Source organism: Scyliorhinus torazame, chromosome 8 (assembly GCF_047496885.1).
Source record: "Scyliorhinus torazame isolate Kashiwa2021f chromosome 8, sScyTor2.1, whole genome shotgun sequence".
Lineage (NCBI taxonomy): Eukaryota > Metazoa > Chordata > Chondrichthyes > Carcharhiniformes > Scyliorhinidae > Scyliorhinus > Scyliorhinus torazame.
Genome location: NC_092714.1, coordinates 186890642 through 186908200, shown reverse-complemented (window position 1 = coordinate 186908200; position 17559 = coordinate 186890642).

The following is a 17559-nucleotide window of genomic DNA, read 5'->3' as shown; positions in this document are numbered from 1 at the left end:
GGGCTTCCACCCCAGGGCCCCTCACACCCCATACAAGACAGCCCACCCTTACATGTTCTGCCTTCAGAGTGCCATCCAGCGAGCCAGTTGTGCTGGCAAACCTTGCTCTGCACAGTTACGCCCAGCCACATCAGGAGCCCTTAGACCCCAGACCTCTGTCGGGAACATTAGGGAGACCATGCTCAGGTGCCTTTTGCTTGTCCATACACTTACACTTTGGGCACAAGAAGATCCACAGTGCTGAAGCCTTGTTCTTTAGGTTTGATTGTTAGCAACTACCTCTACAGTGCTGATGCACCTAGAGTTCAGGCTCATTGTTGAGGCTCCAAGGTTTTCTGGACATGCAATGCATTAAGCATCCTCTGAGGCATGGCACGTATGCCCTCGAGGAGGCACTTGAAAGTTGAGGAGCATGAAGTGCTATCGCAACTAATAAGGCTAATTCCTTATTTGAAGTACCCTTCAGCTGTGAAGCTAGAGGCTGCTCACAGTCAAAGGGAGTGAAATTGAATTTTTAGGAGAGAAGCCACAGCAGTGCTTTGCCCTGAGAGAGTTTGGGAGGATAGTCAGGCTGCAGCTGTGGTTGTCCACAAGATGGCTTGATGCATAGCCTCTCACCCCTCTTCCCCGGCCCAGGGACGACCACTGAACTAGGATGCTTCAGCCCCCTGACCAACCCCACTGAGGGGTCCTCAACTACCCCCCCAAACCCTCCCCCAAGCACTGGGGCAACAGCTGTGGTGCCCTTGAACTGTCCGCTGGAAAATGGAAATGGTTACTCACCTCCTCACTTCCCCTCAGTAGCCATTGTGCCAGCTTCACGCTTTTAAAATGGTGTACCAAACAACGCCCACTTGCCTTCCCGTAGGCAAGTTAAGTAATTTCTGGGAGGCCACTGCATTTAACTTCAATCTCGTCAGTGAGATTGAAATTAATGCAAATGAGGGTTAATGATATCCTCACCATTTGGGGGCAAGATCCGGAACTCGCCATCAGGAGTGGGTTGGTGGGCGCGAATCTTGATTTTGGTCTTTCTCGCTATTCACTTGGCGCAGGGGCAATGCAGTGGTTGAATTGCACCCTATAACTCATTATGAAATATTCAGCATGTATTAAATGTATCCAATCTTATTCGTAGCAACGAGCCTGATTTCAACCTTGCAGCTGACTGAGGTGAAGGATGGCCACTCATTAGCCTAGGTTACCTATCAAAGAACAAAGAACAAAGAAATGTACAGCACAGGAACAGGCCCTTCGGCCCTCCAAGCCCGTGCCGACCATGCTGCCCGACTAAACTACAATCTTCTACACTTCCTGGGTCCGTATCCCTCTATTCCCATCCTATACATGTACTTGTCAAGATGCCCCTTAAATGTCACTATCGTCCCTGCTTCCACCACCTCCTCCGGTAGCGAGTTCCAGGCACCCACTACCCTCTGCGTAAAAAACTTGCCTCGTACATCTACTCTAAACCTTGCCCCTCTCACCTTAAACCTATGCCCCCCTAGTAATTGACCCCTCTACCCCAGGGGAAAGCCTCTGACTATCCACTCTGTCTATGCCCCTCATAATTTTGTAGACCTCTATCAGGTCGCCCCTCAACCTCCTTTGTTCCAGTGAGAACAAACCGAGTTTATTCAACCGCTCCTCATAGCTAATGCCCTCCATACCAGGCAACATTCTGGTAAATCTCTTTTGCACCCTCTCTAAAGCCTCCACATCCTTCTGGTAGTGTGGCGACCAGAATTGAATACTATACTCCAAGTGTGGCCTAACTAAGGTTCTATACAGCTGCAACATGACTTGCCAATTCTTATACTCAATGCCCCGGCCAATGAAGGCAAGCATGCCGTATTCCTTCTTGACTACCTTCTCCACCTGTGTTGCCCCTTTCAGTGACCTGTGGACCTGTACTCCTAGATCTCTTTGACTTTCAATACTCTTGAGGGTTCTACCATTTACTGTATATTCCCTACCTGCATTAGCCCTTCCAAAATGCATTACCTCACATTTGTCCGGATTTAACTCCATCTGCCATCTCTCCGCCCAAGTCTCCAAACAATCTAAATCCTGCTGTATCCTTTGACATTCCTCATCGCTATCCGCAATTCCACCAACCTTTGTGTCGTCTGCAAACTTACAAATCAGACCAGTTACATTTTCCTCCAAATCATTTATATATACTACAAACAGCAAAGGTCTCAGCACTGATCCCTGTGGAACACCACTGGTCACAGCCCTCCAATTCGAAAAGCATCCTTCCATTGCTACTCTCTGCCTTCTATGACCTAGCCAGTTCTGTATCCACCTTGCCAGCTCACCCCTGATCCCGTGTGACTTCACCTTTTGTACTAGTCTACCATGAGGGACCTTGTCAAAGGCCTTATTAAAGTCCATATAGACAACATCCACTGCCCTACCTGCATCGATCATCTTAGTGACCTCGAAAAACTATCAAGTTAGTGAGACACGACCTCCCCTTCACAAAACCATGCTGCCTCTCACTAAGACGTCCATTTGCTTCCAAATGGGAGTAGATCCTGTCTCGAAGAATTCTCTCCAGTAATTTCCCTACCACTGAAGTAAGGCTCACCGGCCTGTAGTTCCCTGGATTATCCTTGCTCCCCTTCTTAAACAGAGGAACAACATTGGCTATTCTCCAGTCCTCCGGGACATCACCTGAAGACAGTGAGTATCCAAAGATTTCTGTCAAGGCCTCAGCAATTTTCTCTCCAGCCTCCTTCAGTATTCTGGTGGAGATCCTATCAGGCCCTGGGGACTTATCTACCGTCATATTTTTTAAGACACCCAACACTTCGTCATTTTGGATCTCAATGTGACCCAGGCTATCTACACACCCTTCTCCAGACTCAGCATCTACCAATTTCTTCTCTTTGGTGAATACTGATGCAAAGTATTCATTTAGTACCACGCCCATTTCCTCTTGCTCCACCATAGATTCCCTTGCCTATCCTTCAGTGGGCCAACCCTTTCCCTGGCTACCCTCTTGCTTTTTATGTACGTGACTTTGGTCACTGACCTTGGTATTTGACCATGGACTGGTGATAATGATATCCATGCAATGTTGTGCTGTATCATGAGGCTGTTACAACAGATTCAAATTCCTGACCAGCCATATGATGATATTTGCCGGAGTAAAGACAGATATTTATCTATAGAGAGGGGACAATTGCAAGACAAGTCAGTCTGCTGCGGCTACTACTTAGACTTGGGTGCAGGAGACTGACATTAAGTTTTTAAATCTTAATCATCAGCTGTTCACTGTCAAGGTAAGAATATTTAAAACAATACAAATCTTACAGTCCTGTAATCGTATTCCAAACTGAGCATCTTTGTGATCAATTATATTCTTGTATCCAATATATTTTTGATATATCTGTTTATAAATTACACCAACAAATGTCGTTTCACGGTTTTATTAAGCAAGGTGGAAACTGGGGAGTTGGTGCTTCCATTTTTTTTCCAATGTGCAACTAACCACCGCAGAAGTTTCAGATACTACAACGCTTTCTGAGAAGCTAGTTAAACGTCCTCCCCGATTCTCGGTTTATTCTGGTGTGGTGTCTCTGCCTCTTATAGTTGCAGGGGAAGTGTCTGAGCTTCGTGCAGCTTCGCTATGTTACACGGGACCGCAGCAAAGTGTGCAACAGGGCGCCCTTGAGGGCGAGGTGTATTTTAGCTTCGCCCAGTTGGCGTCCGGCTCACCGGGACTGCTGCCCATCGTGGTGCTTTGGTTTTTCTTGGGCACCTGCACCTCTTCGTCTTTCACTGCCTTCCAGGGCGTTGGCTCGTCTGTGTTCTCGCTGGGTTGGGCCAGGGTCGGAGGCTTGGTCTGGGACCGAGTCTTCTGCTCGGGGGAGCTTTGCCGATGCTGACTTCCTCGGCGATCCCGTTTGTTGCCCTGAATGAGGATAGTTTGGTTGTCGGCCATGCTGAGAGTCAGAGAGTCTGGATCCACGTTTTCGGGCAGCTCAAATTCGTTGGAAAAACCATGAAAGTTGTACCTAACTTCCCCGTCTTTTGTCTTGATCTCGTCCACATGTTGCCCATAGACATTGACCCGGGTGTCTCTGACCGTCGCGTTTACCCTGTGCGGGCCCTCGGCGTCTTGCAAGTTGACGGCCACGGTGTACTTATTGGGGGAGTGAGCGAACGATGCGTGTCCTTTCTGTTTTTTGTTCGGCATGATCTTCCCTGCCATCAATTCCAGAGCGGCGTAAGGTCCGGCAGCACGATGCGCTGACCCACGTTGTCCAATTCACAGGCTTAATTTTTTTTTAATGAAAACGACACAAGCCTCTGCTTACGCCACATCACTGAAAAACGTCTCTTCACACGTCTATGATGAAATGATTGTAGCACCAACAATATTTGTTATTTTCAGCAAAGTGTACACAAGTGGCGAGGTTTGGGGATCAAACGGACATTCAAAGGCTAGTTTCAGTATGGTAAAGATAGAACCCAGTTGTCACATCATGGGGAATATTGTAAAGGTTTTTTTTCCTGCACCTTGGCTGGTGTTTACCAATCACATTTGCGTGTTGGGGTGAGTTAACGCGGCAAGTGTGATTTCCGCTTCGATATTGACTCTCGGGCTGGGTGACCTTGATCTGAGTTGGGTGAAAAGCTGTGACTGTCGTCGAGTTCCCACTGGGCGCTTTGCTACCAGAATACTGGCCGGGGAATTAACACTGGGGGCGCGATTCTCCACTCCCGCGCCGGTTGGGAGAATGGCCTGGGCGCGCCAAAATTTCCCACGCGCCCTCCTGCGATTCTTCCAAGCGGCGGGAACAGCCCCGTCGAGTTCCGCGGGCCGCAGGCCGGAGAATCGCCCGAGACACCCAAAATGGCGATTCTCCGGCACCCCTGCTATTCTCAGGCCCGGATGGGCTGAGCGGCCAGCCCAAAACGGCAGGTTCCCCCCCGGCGCCGTCCACACCTGGTCGCTGCCGTCGGGAACAGCGCGGGAACGCTGGGGGGGCGGCCTGCAGAGGAGGGGGAGGGAGGATCCTCCACCGGGGGGTACCTCAAATGTGGGGTGGCCCGTGATCGGTGCCCACCGATCGTCGGGCCGTCCTCTCTGAAGGAGGACCTCCTTCCTTCTGCAGCCCCACAAGATCCGTCTGCCATCTTCTTGCGGGGCGGACTCGGAGAGGACGGCAACCACGCATGCGCGGGTGATGCCAGTTATGCAGCGCCGGCCGCGTCATGTATGCGGCGCCGGCCGCGTCATGTATGCGGCGCCGCCTTTACGCGGCGACAAGGCCTGGCACGGGTAGACAACGCGGCCCCACTCCTAGCCCGTTATCGGGCCCTGAATCGGTCGGGATAGGGGCCCTTCCGCGCCGTCATGAACCTCGACCGCGTTCATGACGGCGTGGGCACTTCAGCGTGGGAGTGGAGAATCCCGCCCGTGGTTTATATGGCGGCAGCACCGGGGATTCTGGGCACATTGGCGCAGATTTCGAGACTTTCAGATGGCGAGTGGCTAACGTTCACTCTCACAACCCCTCTGAATCTGAACGCAACCTCTGAAATCAGTGCATGTGGCGAATAACGGCAACATGTTGAAGTTGTCCCAATCTTTATTTCACTCTCTGTAGGTTTTTTTTTCTAAAAAGTGATTTAATTGTTATTGCTCTTCATTTCCTTGTTGGTTGTCAATGAGAAATCTATAATGTGATTGGCTGCCTGGATAGCTTGATGACACATGGCCGCTTGATGCGGGGAATCCAAATTGAACAGCATTACATTACAATGATTTGCAGATCAAATGTTCTTGCCGGATACATTGCTAGATTTCTCTGCAAGGCTCTCTTCAAAGTCAATGGTTGCTATCACCCTTGTTTTATCACTGACTGAAGAATCCAAGACAATACGATGAACATGTCTGAATTGGCACAATTGTCAGAAACTCACCATTATGGCCTGGTGATGTGGCCAGTTTGGTGAGCCGTACCTGCTTTAGACAACAAGACTTTTGAACATAATTTGGTGCAAATTTGCTTGATTCTGGGCAGGTTAAACTGATACCTGGGCTGAAGTCACAGGAAATCCAGGTCATTTAGGCTTGGCACCACAGAGTGTAACTTCAGTAAATTTATTACATACTCAGAAGTTTCCTGCCATCTCAGGTACTTTAAACAGGGGTTTCCTGCCATCTTAAGAACTTTAAACAGGGGTTTCCTGCCATCTCAAGAACTTTAAACAATGATGTTAAGCTGACTTCAATGGTTAAAAAGTACAGACAATTCTGCAGTCCTTAACATTTCAAATTTAACCATGGAAAGGGAAATGATTTGTCCTACAAATTCATATGTGCAGTGCTCTTTCCTGGGCTGGTGAGAATCCCGTTGGAAGGGGAGGAGAGTGAAGGATGACATGTTTGGCTGGAATTGATACTGCAGCTACTAATGATGTTATCATTATGTTATTAATGGGAATGACGTGCACAGTTGGCATTCCACAGATATGTTGTGAGACACATTTAAGAAAGAAATGAAAGTTCGAGTGGAATGGTGGTGATTGTGGCCTATTCCAATAAGCTGCAGAAATCAATGCTAGCACTGGTGGAGGTTCCATTTAGAAGTCACATGCCTTCATATGGAGTGTGGAAGAGGTGGGGATTAATATGTGGGAGGGAAATACATGCAAATAATCCACAAATTAGGCTTATTAGTATTCACAAGGCCAATTCACCCATTACTTGTCGGCTTAAACAGTCAGTGACATTACCCATAAGATAATTTTTCCAGTGGATGGTTTATCAGGCAATTGAAAAGCAGAAACTGAGTAATCCAGAATTATTTAATAAAAAGATATTCAAAATGTTTATGTGACACATTAAATGTGATCTGACTGAATACTGCGCTCATTAATGCTTCTAGCATGAATCAATCGGCAACCAATCTCCTTTCATACATTATACACCTTCAGTAAACCCAATTTCTTGAAATGATCCAATTTACAAAAGGTAATATGTTTTTCACAGAACTGGGTCAGCACTATGCCATCATCAACACCCCTTGTGGTTAAGAGACAAAAAAAATACATTTTAAAAGTGAACATTCATAAAAAGAAGAAACGTATGGTGCAATAAATTACTCACCACTAATATTTCATCAGGGGATTGATGCGATAGCTCTTGAAGAAACATTCACAGAGGAGTTTCGGCTGACCCAGAGGTGAAAGTCTTGACTGTATTTCACCTCCATACAGAATTCTGTTTGTCACAGGTTAACAAAGAAATCAGTATTTGAAAATGCTAGTTATAGTTTACAGCACAGAAACAGGCCATTTGGCTCAACCATCTCTGTGGGTGTTTTTGTTTCTCAGAAGACTCTTCCCATTCTACTTCATCTAACGCTATCAGCATTTTCTTCTTCCTTTCTCTCTCAAGTCTTATATAGATTCTCATTAAAGGCATCTATACTATTTGCCTGCATATTGGATGTTGCAACAAGTTCCATATTCTAAACACTGTCTCAGTAAAGCTGTTAATCCAGAAGTTTTTCTTGTATTTTGTTTTAACAATCATCTTATATTTATGGCACTCAGTTTTGGATTCCCTTCACAAGTGAAAACTTTGCTACTGCAGCAACCCTAAACAACCCTGCATAATTTTAAATACCTGTATTAGCTCACCCTTCATTATCTCTTTCCTATAGAAACAAATCTCAGACAATTCCATGCTTCTTCATCGTTAACCTGTCAGTCTGGAATAAGAACATAAGAACTAGGAGCAGGAGTAGGCCATCTGGCCCCTCGAGCCTGCTCCACCATTCAATGAGATCATGGCTGATCTTTTGTGGACTCAGCTCCACTTTTCAGCCCCAACACCATAACCCTTAATCCCTTTATTCTTCAAAAAACTATCTATCTTTATCTTAAAAACATTTAATGAAGGAGCCTCTACTGCTTTACTGGGTAAGGAATTCTTATATAAAGTCTTTGCTCCCAGTCTACATTAGCTAGTTCTTCTCTCATCCCATTGTAATCTCCTTTGTTTAAGCACAAAACACTAGTGCTTGATTTTACCTTCTCACCCTCCATCTGTATTTTAAATTCCACCATATTGCGTTTTGTTTCTGTCCCTGTTTTACTACCTTCCAACTTCCTGCATTGGTTCCCATCCCCCTGCCACATTAGTTTAAACTCTCTCCAACAGCTCTAGCAAACCCCCCCCCCCCCCCCCCCTCGGACATCGGTTCCAGTCCTGCCCAGGTGCAGACCTTCCGGTTTGTACTGGTCCCACCTCCCCCAGAACCGGTTCCAAAGTCCCAGGAATTTGAATCCCTCCCTTTTGCACCATCTGTTGCAATTGTATAAGGTGTTAGTGAGGCCACACCTGGAGTATTGTGTTCAGTTTTGGTCTCCTTACTTGAGAAAGGACGTACTGGCACTGGAGGGTGTGCAGAGGAGATTCACTAGGTTAATCCCAGAGCTGAAGGGGTTGGACTACGAGGAGAGGTTGAGTAGATGGGACTGTACTCATTGGAATTTAGAAAGATGAGGGGGGATCTTATAGAAACATATAAAATTATGAAGGGAATAGATAGGATGGATGCGGGCAGGTTGTTTCCACTGACGGGTGAAAGCAGAACTAGGGGGCATAGCCTCAAAATAAGGGGAAGCAGATTTAGGACTGAGTTTAGGAGGAACGTCTTCACCCAATGAGTTGTGAATCTATGGAATTCCTTGCCCAGTGAAGCAGTAGAGGCTCCTTCATTAAATGTTTTAAAGATAAAGATAGATAGTTTTTTGAAGAATAAAGGGATTAAGGGTTATGATGTTCGGGCTGAAAAGTGGAGCTGAGTCCACAAAAGATCAGCCATGATCTCATTGAATGGCGGAGCAGGCTCGAGGGGCCAGATGGCCTACTCCTGCTCCTAGTTCTTATGTTCTTAGACCTTGGGGGCATGTGTGCAAAAATCATTGAAGGTGGCAGGTCAGATTGAGAAAGCAGTGAATAATATATACGGGGCCCTAGCTTTATAAATAGGGACATGGAGTATGCAAGTAAGGAAGTTATGATACACCTGCAATAAGCACTATCAGCCAGCTGGAGTAGTGTTTAGTTCTGGACATCATACTTTAGGAATGATGTGAAGGCATTAGAGAGGTTGTAATAAAGATTCACAAGAATGGTTTCAGCAAAGAGGAACATAGATATATTGGAGAAGAAGATTATGAGGAGAATTGATAAAGATGTTCAAAATCGCGAGGAGTCTGGGCAGAGTAGATAGGGAGAAATAGTTTCTGTTGGCAGAAGAAGTGAGATCCAGAGGACACCAATTTAAGGTGATGGCAAGAGAGGCAATGTGACATGAGGAAAAGTATTTTTACACAGTGAATGGTTAGTATCTGGAATGCACTGCCTGAATGTGATGGAGGAAGGTTGACTTGAGGTCTTCAAAAGAGAATTGGACAATTAACTGAAAAGAAAATAATATTTATTATTGTCACAAGTAGGCCTACATTACGCTGCAATGAAGTTACTGTGAAAAACCCCTAGTCACCACACTCCGGTGCCTGTTCGGGTACACAGAGGGAGAATGTGGTCGGGAGTACGGGGAGAAGGTGGGGGAGTGGGGCGCGGTGAGCTGTTCTTGCAGATGCTGGCACGGATAGGATGATCTGAATGCCCTTCTCCTGTGCTTTAACCATTCTACTCTATGTCTCAATCAGGTTTCCACCCATGCCATTGTACCAAAATAGCTCTTATCAAAGTCACAAATGATTTTGTATGATTTTTATGTGACTGTGACAAAGGGAAACTTTCCCTCCTTATGCTTCACAACCTGTCTGCAGCCTTCGATCTAGTTGATCACACCAACCCCCTCCAATTCTTCTCCTCTGTCATCCAGCAACATCATAAGAAATCACAAAGTTTTAGTTTTCACATATATGCTAACGACACCCAGCTCTACCTTACCATCACTTATTGACTCCTCCACTGTTGCTAAATTAGCAGACTCCTTATCTGACATCCAGTACTGGATGAGCAAAATGTTCCTCTGTTTAAATATTGGAAAGACTGGAACCATTGGCCGGACTTTTCTGGCCATTCTCACTGGTGGAATCTTCCGGTCCTGCCGATGACGAATCCCTGCTGCAGGGTTTCCCAGTGGTCGGGATGCATTGAACAGTAAACCCTGTTGACAGTACCAGCTAATGGCGAGCCACTTCCGCCCCTGTGATTCTCTTGTTGATCAAAAGCTGAAGGGTCAATTATCAGCAGGTACAGAATTCAGGTGATTGGTAGAAGGATTAGATGGGACATGAGGAAAAAAATTAGGAAAAACCTTTTCATCCAGAGGGTGGGTGGGGGGGGGGGGGGGGCACATGGAAAATCTTGTCTATTGTTTTCATTCCCTGCTCCAAACTCCATTCCCTGCTCCTGACTCTGCTTTCTCCCTGGAAACAGTCTGAGATTAACCCAATCTGTTCACAATATTGGTGTTAAATCTGACCCTAAGATGTGATTCCATAGAATCATAGAAAAGTTACGGTGCAGAAAGATGACATTCAGCCCATTGTTTCTGTGCCAGACAAAAAAGAGAAAAAAAAAAATCAGTCACTCATTTTAATCCTATTTTCCTGCATCTGGCCTGAGGCCTTGCCCTTTACGGCACTTCAGATGCAGATCCAGGTAACTTTTGAATGAGTTGAGCAATCCAGCCTCAACCACCGAATCAGGCAGTGAATGCCAGATGCCCCCCCCCCCCACCCTCTGGGTGAAAGGTTTTTTCCTAATTTGTTTCCACACGTCCCATCTAATCCTTCTACCAATCACTGAAATCTGTGCCTTCTGGTAATTGACCCTTCAGCTGGGGAACACGTCTTTTGATCAACATGGGAGTCAAGGGTTATGTGGGGCAGACTGGAAAGTGGAGTTTGTAGTGATCTGTACATACATCTGCACATACACCAGGGACTACAGACAGATGTAACCGCAACAGCATCACGGGAGGGCAGCATCAGAGATGGGTATAAAGAGTCCAGCCCAAGGGAGGATCTGCCTCTTTCAGAAGCACAGGGCTAGTGAGCAGCAGCAGACAGAGACAGCTCAGCATAGGCAGTTTACCTTAGCTTCCCTGGTCATACCTCTTGACTGTATTATATCTAGTTAAGCTCTGGAAACAAAACAAACCCATTGAATAAAGTATTTGTGTTAGCTGGAAGTCTACAATCTTTATTCAGACTTAGAGAATAACATATGGTACCAGGAGTGATTTCAGAAAGCTAGCTAGACACCAGCAAGAGAAGAAAAACTTAAACCGGAAAATCGACTGTGGAAGACTTCGCAGCAAATGGATCCTCGACGACTAACTGATTCGATGGAACTTGTTGCAATTATCAGAAACGATTTTTGAACAGATTGTTGAAAAAGAACAAGAACAGGTGGAGGATGAGGCAGATATTTTTAATTCAGGAAAAGTGACGGAGTTACAACTGAAAGATATAGAAATAAAACGGATGTATCAGAAAGCATATACGGAAGAGGAATCTGAATGTATACCGGAGTGTTATTACTGTAAAAGTGATGTCTTGATGAGAAAATGGAGACTTTACATATGCAGGCGGATGAGAAGTGGGCAGAAGTTCATCAAGTGGTATTGCCGGTAGGGTATAGAAAGGAGGTGTTGCGAGTTGCACATGAGGTACCAGTGGGAGGTCATTTGGGAATAAGGAAAACTCAAGCTAAAATCCAAAAACATTTTTATTGGCCTGGACTACATAAAGATGCAGTTAAATTTTGTCAATCATGTCACACATGTCAAGTGATAGGGAAACCTCAAGCAGTGATAAAACCAGCGCCCTTAATACCCATTCCAGCATTTGAGGAACCTTTTACAAGGGTCCTAATTGATTGCGTAGGACCACTTCATGAAACAAAAAGTGGGAATCAATATCTTTTGACGATAATGGATGCGTCTGCTAGGTTTCCAGAGGCCATTCCAGTACGTAATATTACAGCTAAGAAGATTGTGGCGGAGTTACTTAGATATGGACTACCCAATGAAATACAATCGGATCAAGGATCAAATTTTACCTCCAGGTTATTCAAAGAAGTTATGGATAGTTTAGGAATAAAACAATTTAAATCAACTGCGTCCCATCCAGAATCGCAGGGAGCATTAGAAAGGTGGTATCAGACAATAAAGACCATGTTGAGGGCTTATTGTCAAGATTATCCAGAGAATTGGGATAAAGGAATTCCATTCTTTTACAATTAGGGATGCATCTAATGAATCAACAAAATTTAGTTCTTCTGAACTAATTTTTGGTCATGAGGTAAGAGGACCACTTAAATTGATTAAGGAAAAATTGGTGAGTGAGAAATCGGAAATTACATTATTGGATTACGTGTCAAATTATAGGGAACGATTAAGTCAAGCAGGTGAATTGACTAGACGACATTTAAAAGTTGCACAAAATGTGGAGACTTCCGGGTGCGGCGATGACCAGCTAGGTCGCACGTTTCGGCAGCTCCCGGTGGAACGGACTTTTGGGCTCTTAATAGCCCCAACGGCAATTTTAACGGCTAAAAACACTGTGCGGTAAACCAGAAGGGAATCCCCCCTGGACACGGATGGAAAAAGGAGAGGAAAGTGGCCGGATTGCGGAGGATCCTCTAGAGCAGCGGCAGGGAAGGCAAGCACAAAGCAAGATGGCGTCAGAAGGTGGCCGTTTAGTATGGGGCCCTGACCAACAAGAATTCCTGCGGCGCTGTGTGGAAGAACTTAAAAAGGAGATGAAGAAGGAGCTGCTGGCCCCGATATTACAGGCGATTGAAGGGCTAAAGGAGGAGCACAAGACCCAGGAGCAGGAGCTTCGGGTCGTGAAGGCAAAGGCCGCTGAGAATGAGGACGAAATACAGGGCCTGGTGGTGAAGACAGAGATGCACGAGGCACAACACAAAAGGTGTGTTGAAAGGCTGGAGGTGCTGGAGAATAATGCGAGGTGGAAGAATTTAAGGATTCTTGGTCTTCCTGAAGGTGCAGAAGGGGCGGACGTCGGGGCATATGTGAGCACGATGATTCACTCGTTAATGGGATCGGAGGCCCCAACGGGCCCGTTGGAGGTGGAAGGAGCTTATCGAGTTATGACGCGAAGACCGAGGGCTGGAGAAATTCCTCGAGCCATAGTGGTGAGATTTCTCCGATATAATGACAGAGAGATGGTCCTCAGATGGGCGAAGAAAACTCGGAGCAGTAGGTGGGAGAACGCGGTGATCCGCGTATATCAAGATTGGAGTGCGGAGGCAAGTCGGCTGATCACGTGGAACGTGAGAGGGCTGAACGGGCCGATTAAAAGGGCACGGGTACTCGCACACCTAAAGAAACTAAAGGCAGATGTGGTTATGTTGCAGGAGACGCATTTGAAACTGATAGACCAGGTCAGACTACGCAAAGGATGGGTGGGGCAGGTGTTGCATTCAGGGTTAGACGCAAAGGACAGGGGGGTGGCTATATTAGTGGGGAAGCGGGTAATGTTTGAGGCAAAGACCATAGTGGTGGATAGTGGGGGTAGATACGTGATGGTGAGTGGCAGATTGCAAGGGGAGGCGGTGGTTTTAGTGAACGTATATGCCCCGAACTGGGATGATGCCAATTTTATGAGGCGTATGTTGGGACGTATCCCGGACCTAGAGACGGGTAAGTTGGTAATGGGGGGAGACTTCAATACGGTGCTGGACCTAGGGCTGGACAGATCGAGGTCCAGGACCGGGAGGAGGCTGGCTGCAGCTAGGGTGCTCAAGGACTTCATGGAGCAGATGGGAGGAGTAGACCCCTGGTGATTTAGCAGGCCTAGGAGTAAGGAGTTTTCGTTTTTCTCCTATGTCCACAAAGTTTATTCACGGATAGACTTATTTGTTTTGGGAAGGGCACTGATCCCGAAGGTGACAGGGACGGAGTACACGGCTATAGCTATTTCGGACCACGCTCCACATTGGGTGGACCTGGAGATAGGGGAGGAAAAAGAACAGCACCCACCCTGGAGAATGGACATGGGATTATTGGCAGATGAGGGGGTATGTTTAAGGGTGAGGGGGTGTATTGAAAGGTACTTGGAGCTCAAGACAATGGGGAGGTTCAGGTGGGAGTGGTCTGGGAGGCGTTGAAGGCAGTGGTTAGAGGGGAGCTGATATCTATCAGGGCACATAAAGGAAAGCAGGAGGGTAGGGAAAGGGAGCGGTTGCTGAAAGAACTTTTGAGGGTGGACAGACAATATGCGGAGGCACCGGAGGAGGGACTGTACAGGGAAAGGCAAAGGCTACATGTAGAATTTGACTTGTTGACTACGGGTAATGCAGAGGCACAATGGAGGAAGGCACAGGGTGTACAGTACGAATATGGGGAGAAGGCGAGCAGGTTGCTGGCCCACCAACTGAGGAAAAGGGGAGCAGCGAGGGAGATAGGGGGGGGTGAGAGATGAGGAGGGAGAGATGGAGCGGGGAGTGGAGAGAGTGAATGGAGTGTTCAAGGCATTCTATGAAAGATTATATAAAGCACAGCCCCCGGAAGGGAAAGAGAGAATGATGTGCTTTCTGGATCAGCTGGAATTCCCTAAGGTGGAGGAGCAGGAGAGGGCGGGACTGGGAGCACAGATTGAGATGGAGGAGGTAGTGAAAGGGATTGGGAGCATGCAGGTGGGGAAGGCCCCGGGACCAGACGGATTCCCGGTGGAATTTTAGAGGAAGTATATGGACTTGCTGGCCCCGCTACTGACGAGAACCTTTAATGAGGCGAGGGAAAGGTGGCAGCTGCCCCCGACTATGTCAGAGACAACGATATTGCTCCTCCTAAAGAAGGAAAAAGACCTGCTGCAGTGCGGGTCGTATAGGCCCATTTCCCTTTTAAACGTGGATGCTAAGATTCTGGCCAAGGTAATGGCGACGAGGATAGAGGACTGTGTCCCGGGGGTGGTTCATGAGGACCAAACTGGGTTTGTGAATGGGAGACAGCTGAACACAAACATACGGAGGTTGCTAGGGGTAATGATGATGCCCCCGCCAGAGGGGGAAGCGGAGATAGTGCTGGCGATGGATGCCGAGAAAGCATTTGATAGAGTGGAGTGGGATTATCTGTGGGAGTTGCTGAGGAGATTTGGCTTTGGAGATGGGTATATTGGATGGGTACAGTTGCTGTATAGGGCCCCGATGGCGAGCGTGGTCACGAATGGGCGGGGGTCTGATTATTTCCGGCTTTATAGAGGGACGAGGCAGGGGTGTCCCCTGTCTCCGCTATTGTTTGCACTGGCGATTGAGCCCCTGGCCATAGCACTGAGGGGTTCCAGGAAGTGGAGGGGAGTGTTTAGGGGAGGAGAAGAACACCGGGTATCTTTGTACGCGGATGATTTGTTGTTGTATGTGGCGGACCCGGTGGAGGGGATGCCAGAGATAATGCGGATACTTGGGGAGTTTGGGGATTTTTCGGGGTATAAATTGAACATGGGGAAAAGTGAGTTGTTTGTGGTGTATCCGGGGGAGCAGAGCAGGGAAATAGAGGATTTACCGCTGAGGAAGGTAACAAGAGACTTCCGGTACTTGGGGATTCAGATAGCCAAGAATTGGGGTACATTACAGGCTTAATTTAACGCGGTTGGTGGAACAGATGGAGGAGGACTTTAAGAGATGGGACATGGTGTCCCTGTCACTGGCAGGTAGGGTGCAGGCGGTTAAAATGTTGGTCCTCCCGAGATTCCTCTTTGTGTTTCAGTGCCTCCCGGTGATGGTCACGAAGGCTTTTTTTAAGAGAATCGAGAAAAGTATTATGAGTTTTGTGTGGGCCGGGAAGACCCCGAGAGTGAGGAGGGGGTTCTTGCAGCGTAGTAGAGATAGGGGGGGGCTGGCACTACCGAGCCTAAACGATTATTACTGGGCCACCAATATTTCAATGGTGTGTAAGTGGATGGGAGAAGGGGAGGGAGCAGCGTGGAAGAGATTGGAGAGGGCGTCCTACAAGGGGACCAGCCTACAAGCAATGGTGACTGCACCGTTGCCGTTCTCACCAAAGAAATACACCACAAGCCCAGTGGTGGTGGCAACATTAAAAATTTGGGGGCAGTGGAGACGGCATAGGGGAAGGACGGGAGCCTCGGTGCGGTCCCCGATAAGAAATAACCATAGGTTTGTTCCGGGGAGAATGGATGGGGGATTTGGAGCATGGCAAAGAGCTGGGGTAGTACAATTGAGAGATCTGTTCGTAGATGGGATGTTTGCGAGTCTGGGAGCGCTGACGGAAAAATATGGGTTGCCCCAAGGGAATGCATTTCGGTATATGCAACTGAGGGCTTTTGCGAGGCAACAGGTGAGGGAATTCCCGCAGCTCCCGACGCAGGAGGTGCAGGATAGAGTGATCTCAGAGACATGGGTGGGGGATGGTAGGGTGTCGGACATATACAGGGAAATGAGGGGGAGATCATGGTAGATGAGCTGAAAGGGAAATGGGAAGATGAGCTGGGGGAGGAGATTGAGGAGGGGCTGTGGGCTGATGCCCTACGTAGGGTAAACTCGTCGTCCTCGTGTGCCAGGCTAAGCCTGATACAATTCAAGGTTCTACACAGGGCGCATATGACTGGAGCACGGCTCAGTAAATTTTTTGGGGTAGAGGATAGGTGTGGGAGATGCTCGAGAAGCCCAGCGAATCACACCCACATGTTCTGGTCATGTCCGGCACTACAGGGGTTCTGGGTGGGGGTGGCAAAGGTGCTTTCGAAGGTGGTGGGGGTCCGGGTCGAACCAAGCTGGGGGTTGGCTATATTCGGGGTTGCAGAAGAGCCGGGAGTGCAGGAGGCGAGAGAGGCTGATGTTTTGGCCTTTGCGTCCCTAGTAGCCCGGCGCAGGATATTGCTAATGTGGAAGGAAGCCAAACCCCCGGGTGTGGAGACCTGGATAAACAACATGGCAGGGTTTATAAAGTTAGAACGGATCAAGTTCGTATTAAGGGGTTCAGCTCAAGGGTTCACCAGGCGGTGGCAACCGTTCGTCGACTACCTCACAGAACGATAGAGGGAATGGAAAAGAAAGAAGACAACAGCAGCAACCCAGGGGGGAGGGCGGGGGGGTGGGGGGGGGGGGGGGAGGAACCGGGCGGGCTTGCAGGGATGTCATTGTATATGTATAGACATTTGTTATAGGTAATGTATATTGGATTGTTGGATTGTATCTTTGGAGAGTAACTATTTTTTGACAAGGCAGTTGCCATTTAGTTTTGTTTTTGTTCCTGTTTATATATTATTTATTTATTTGTTTAAAACTGGCCACTGTTATTTATATTGCTTTATTGTTGTTCAAAAGAAAAACTATGTACTGTTATGTTTGGCCAAAAAATCTTGAATAAAATATATATATTTTAAAAAGTTGCACAAAATGTGATGAAACGGATAGCGGACAAGAAATCCAAAGTTCGTAGTTTTGCCAGTGGAGATAAAGTTTTAGTGTTGTTACCAATGGTAGGTGAACCTTTAAAAGCTAGGTTTTGTGGACCTTATCAGATTGAAAGGAAATTAAGTGAGGTGAATTATGTGGTT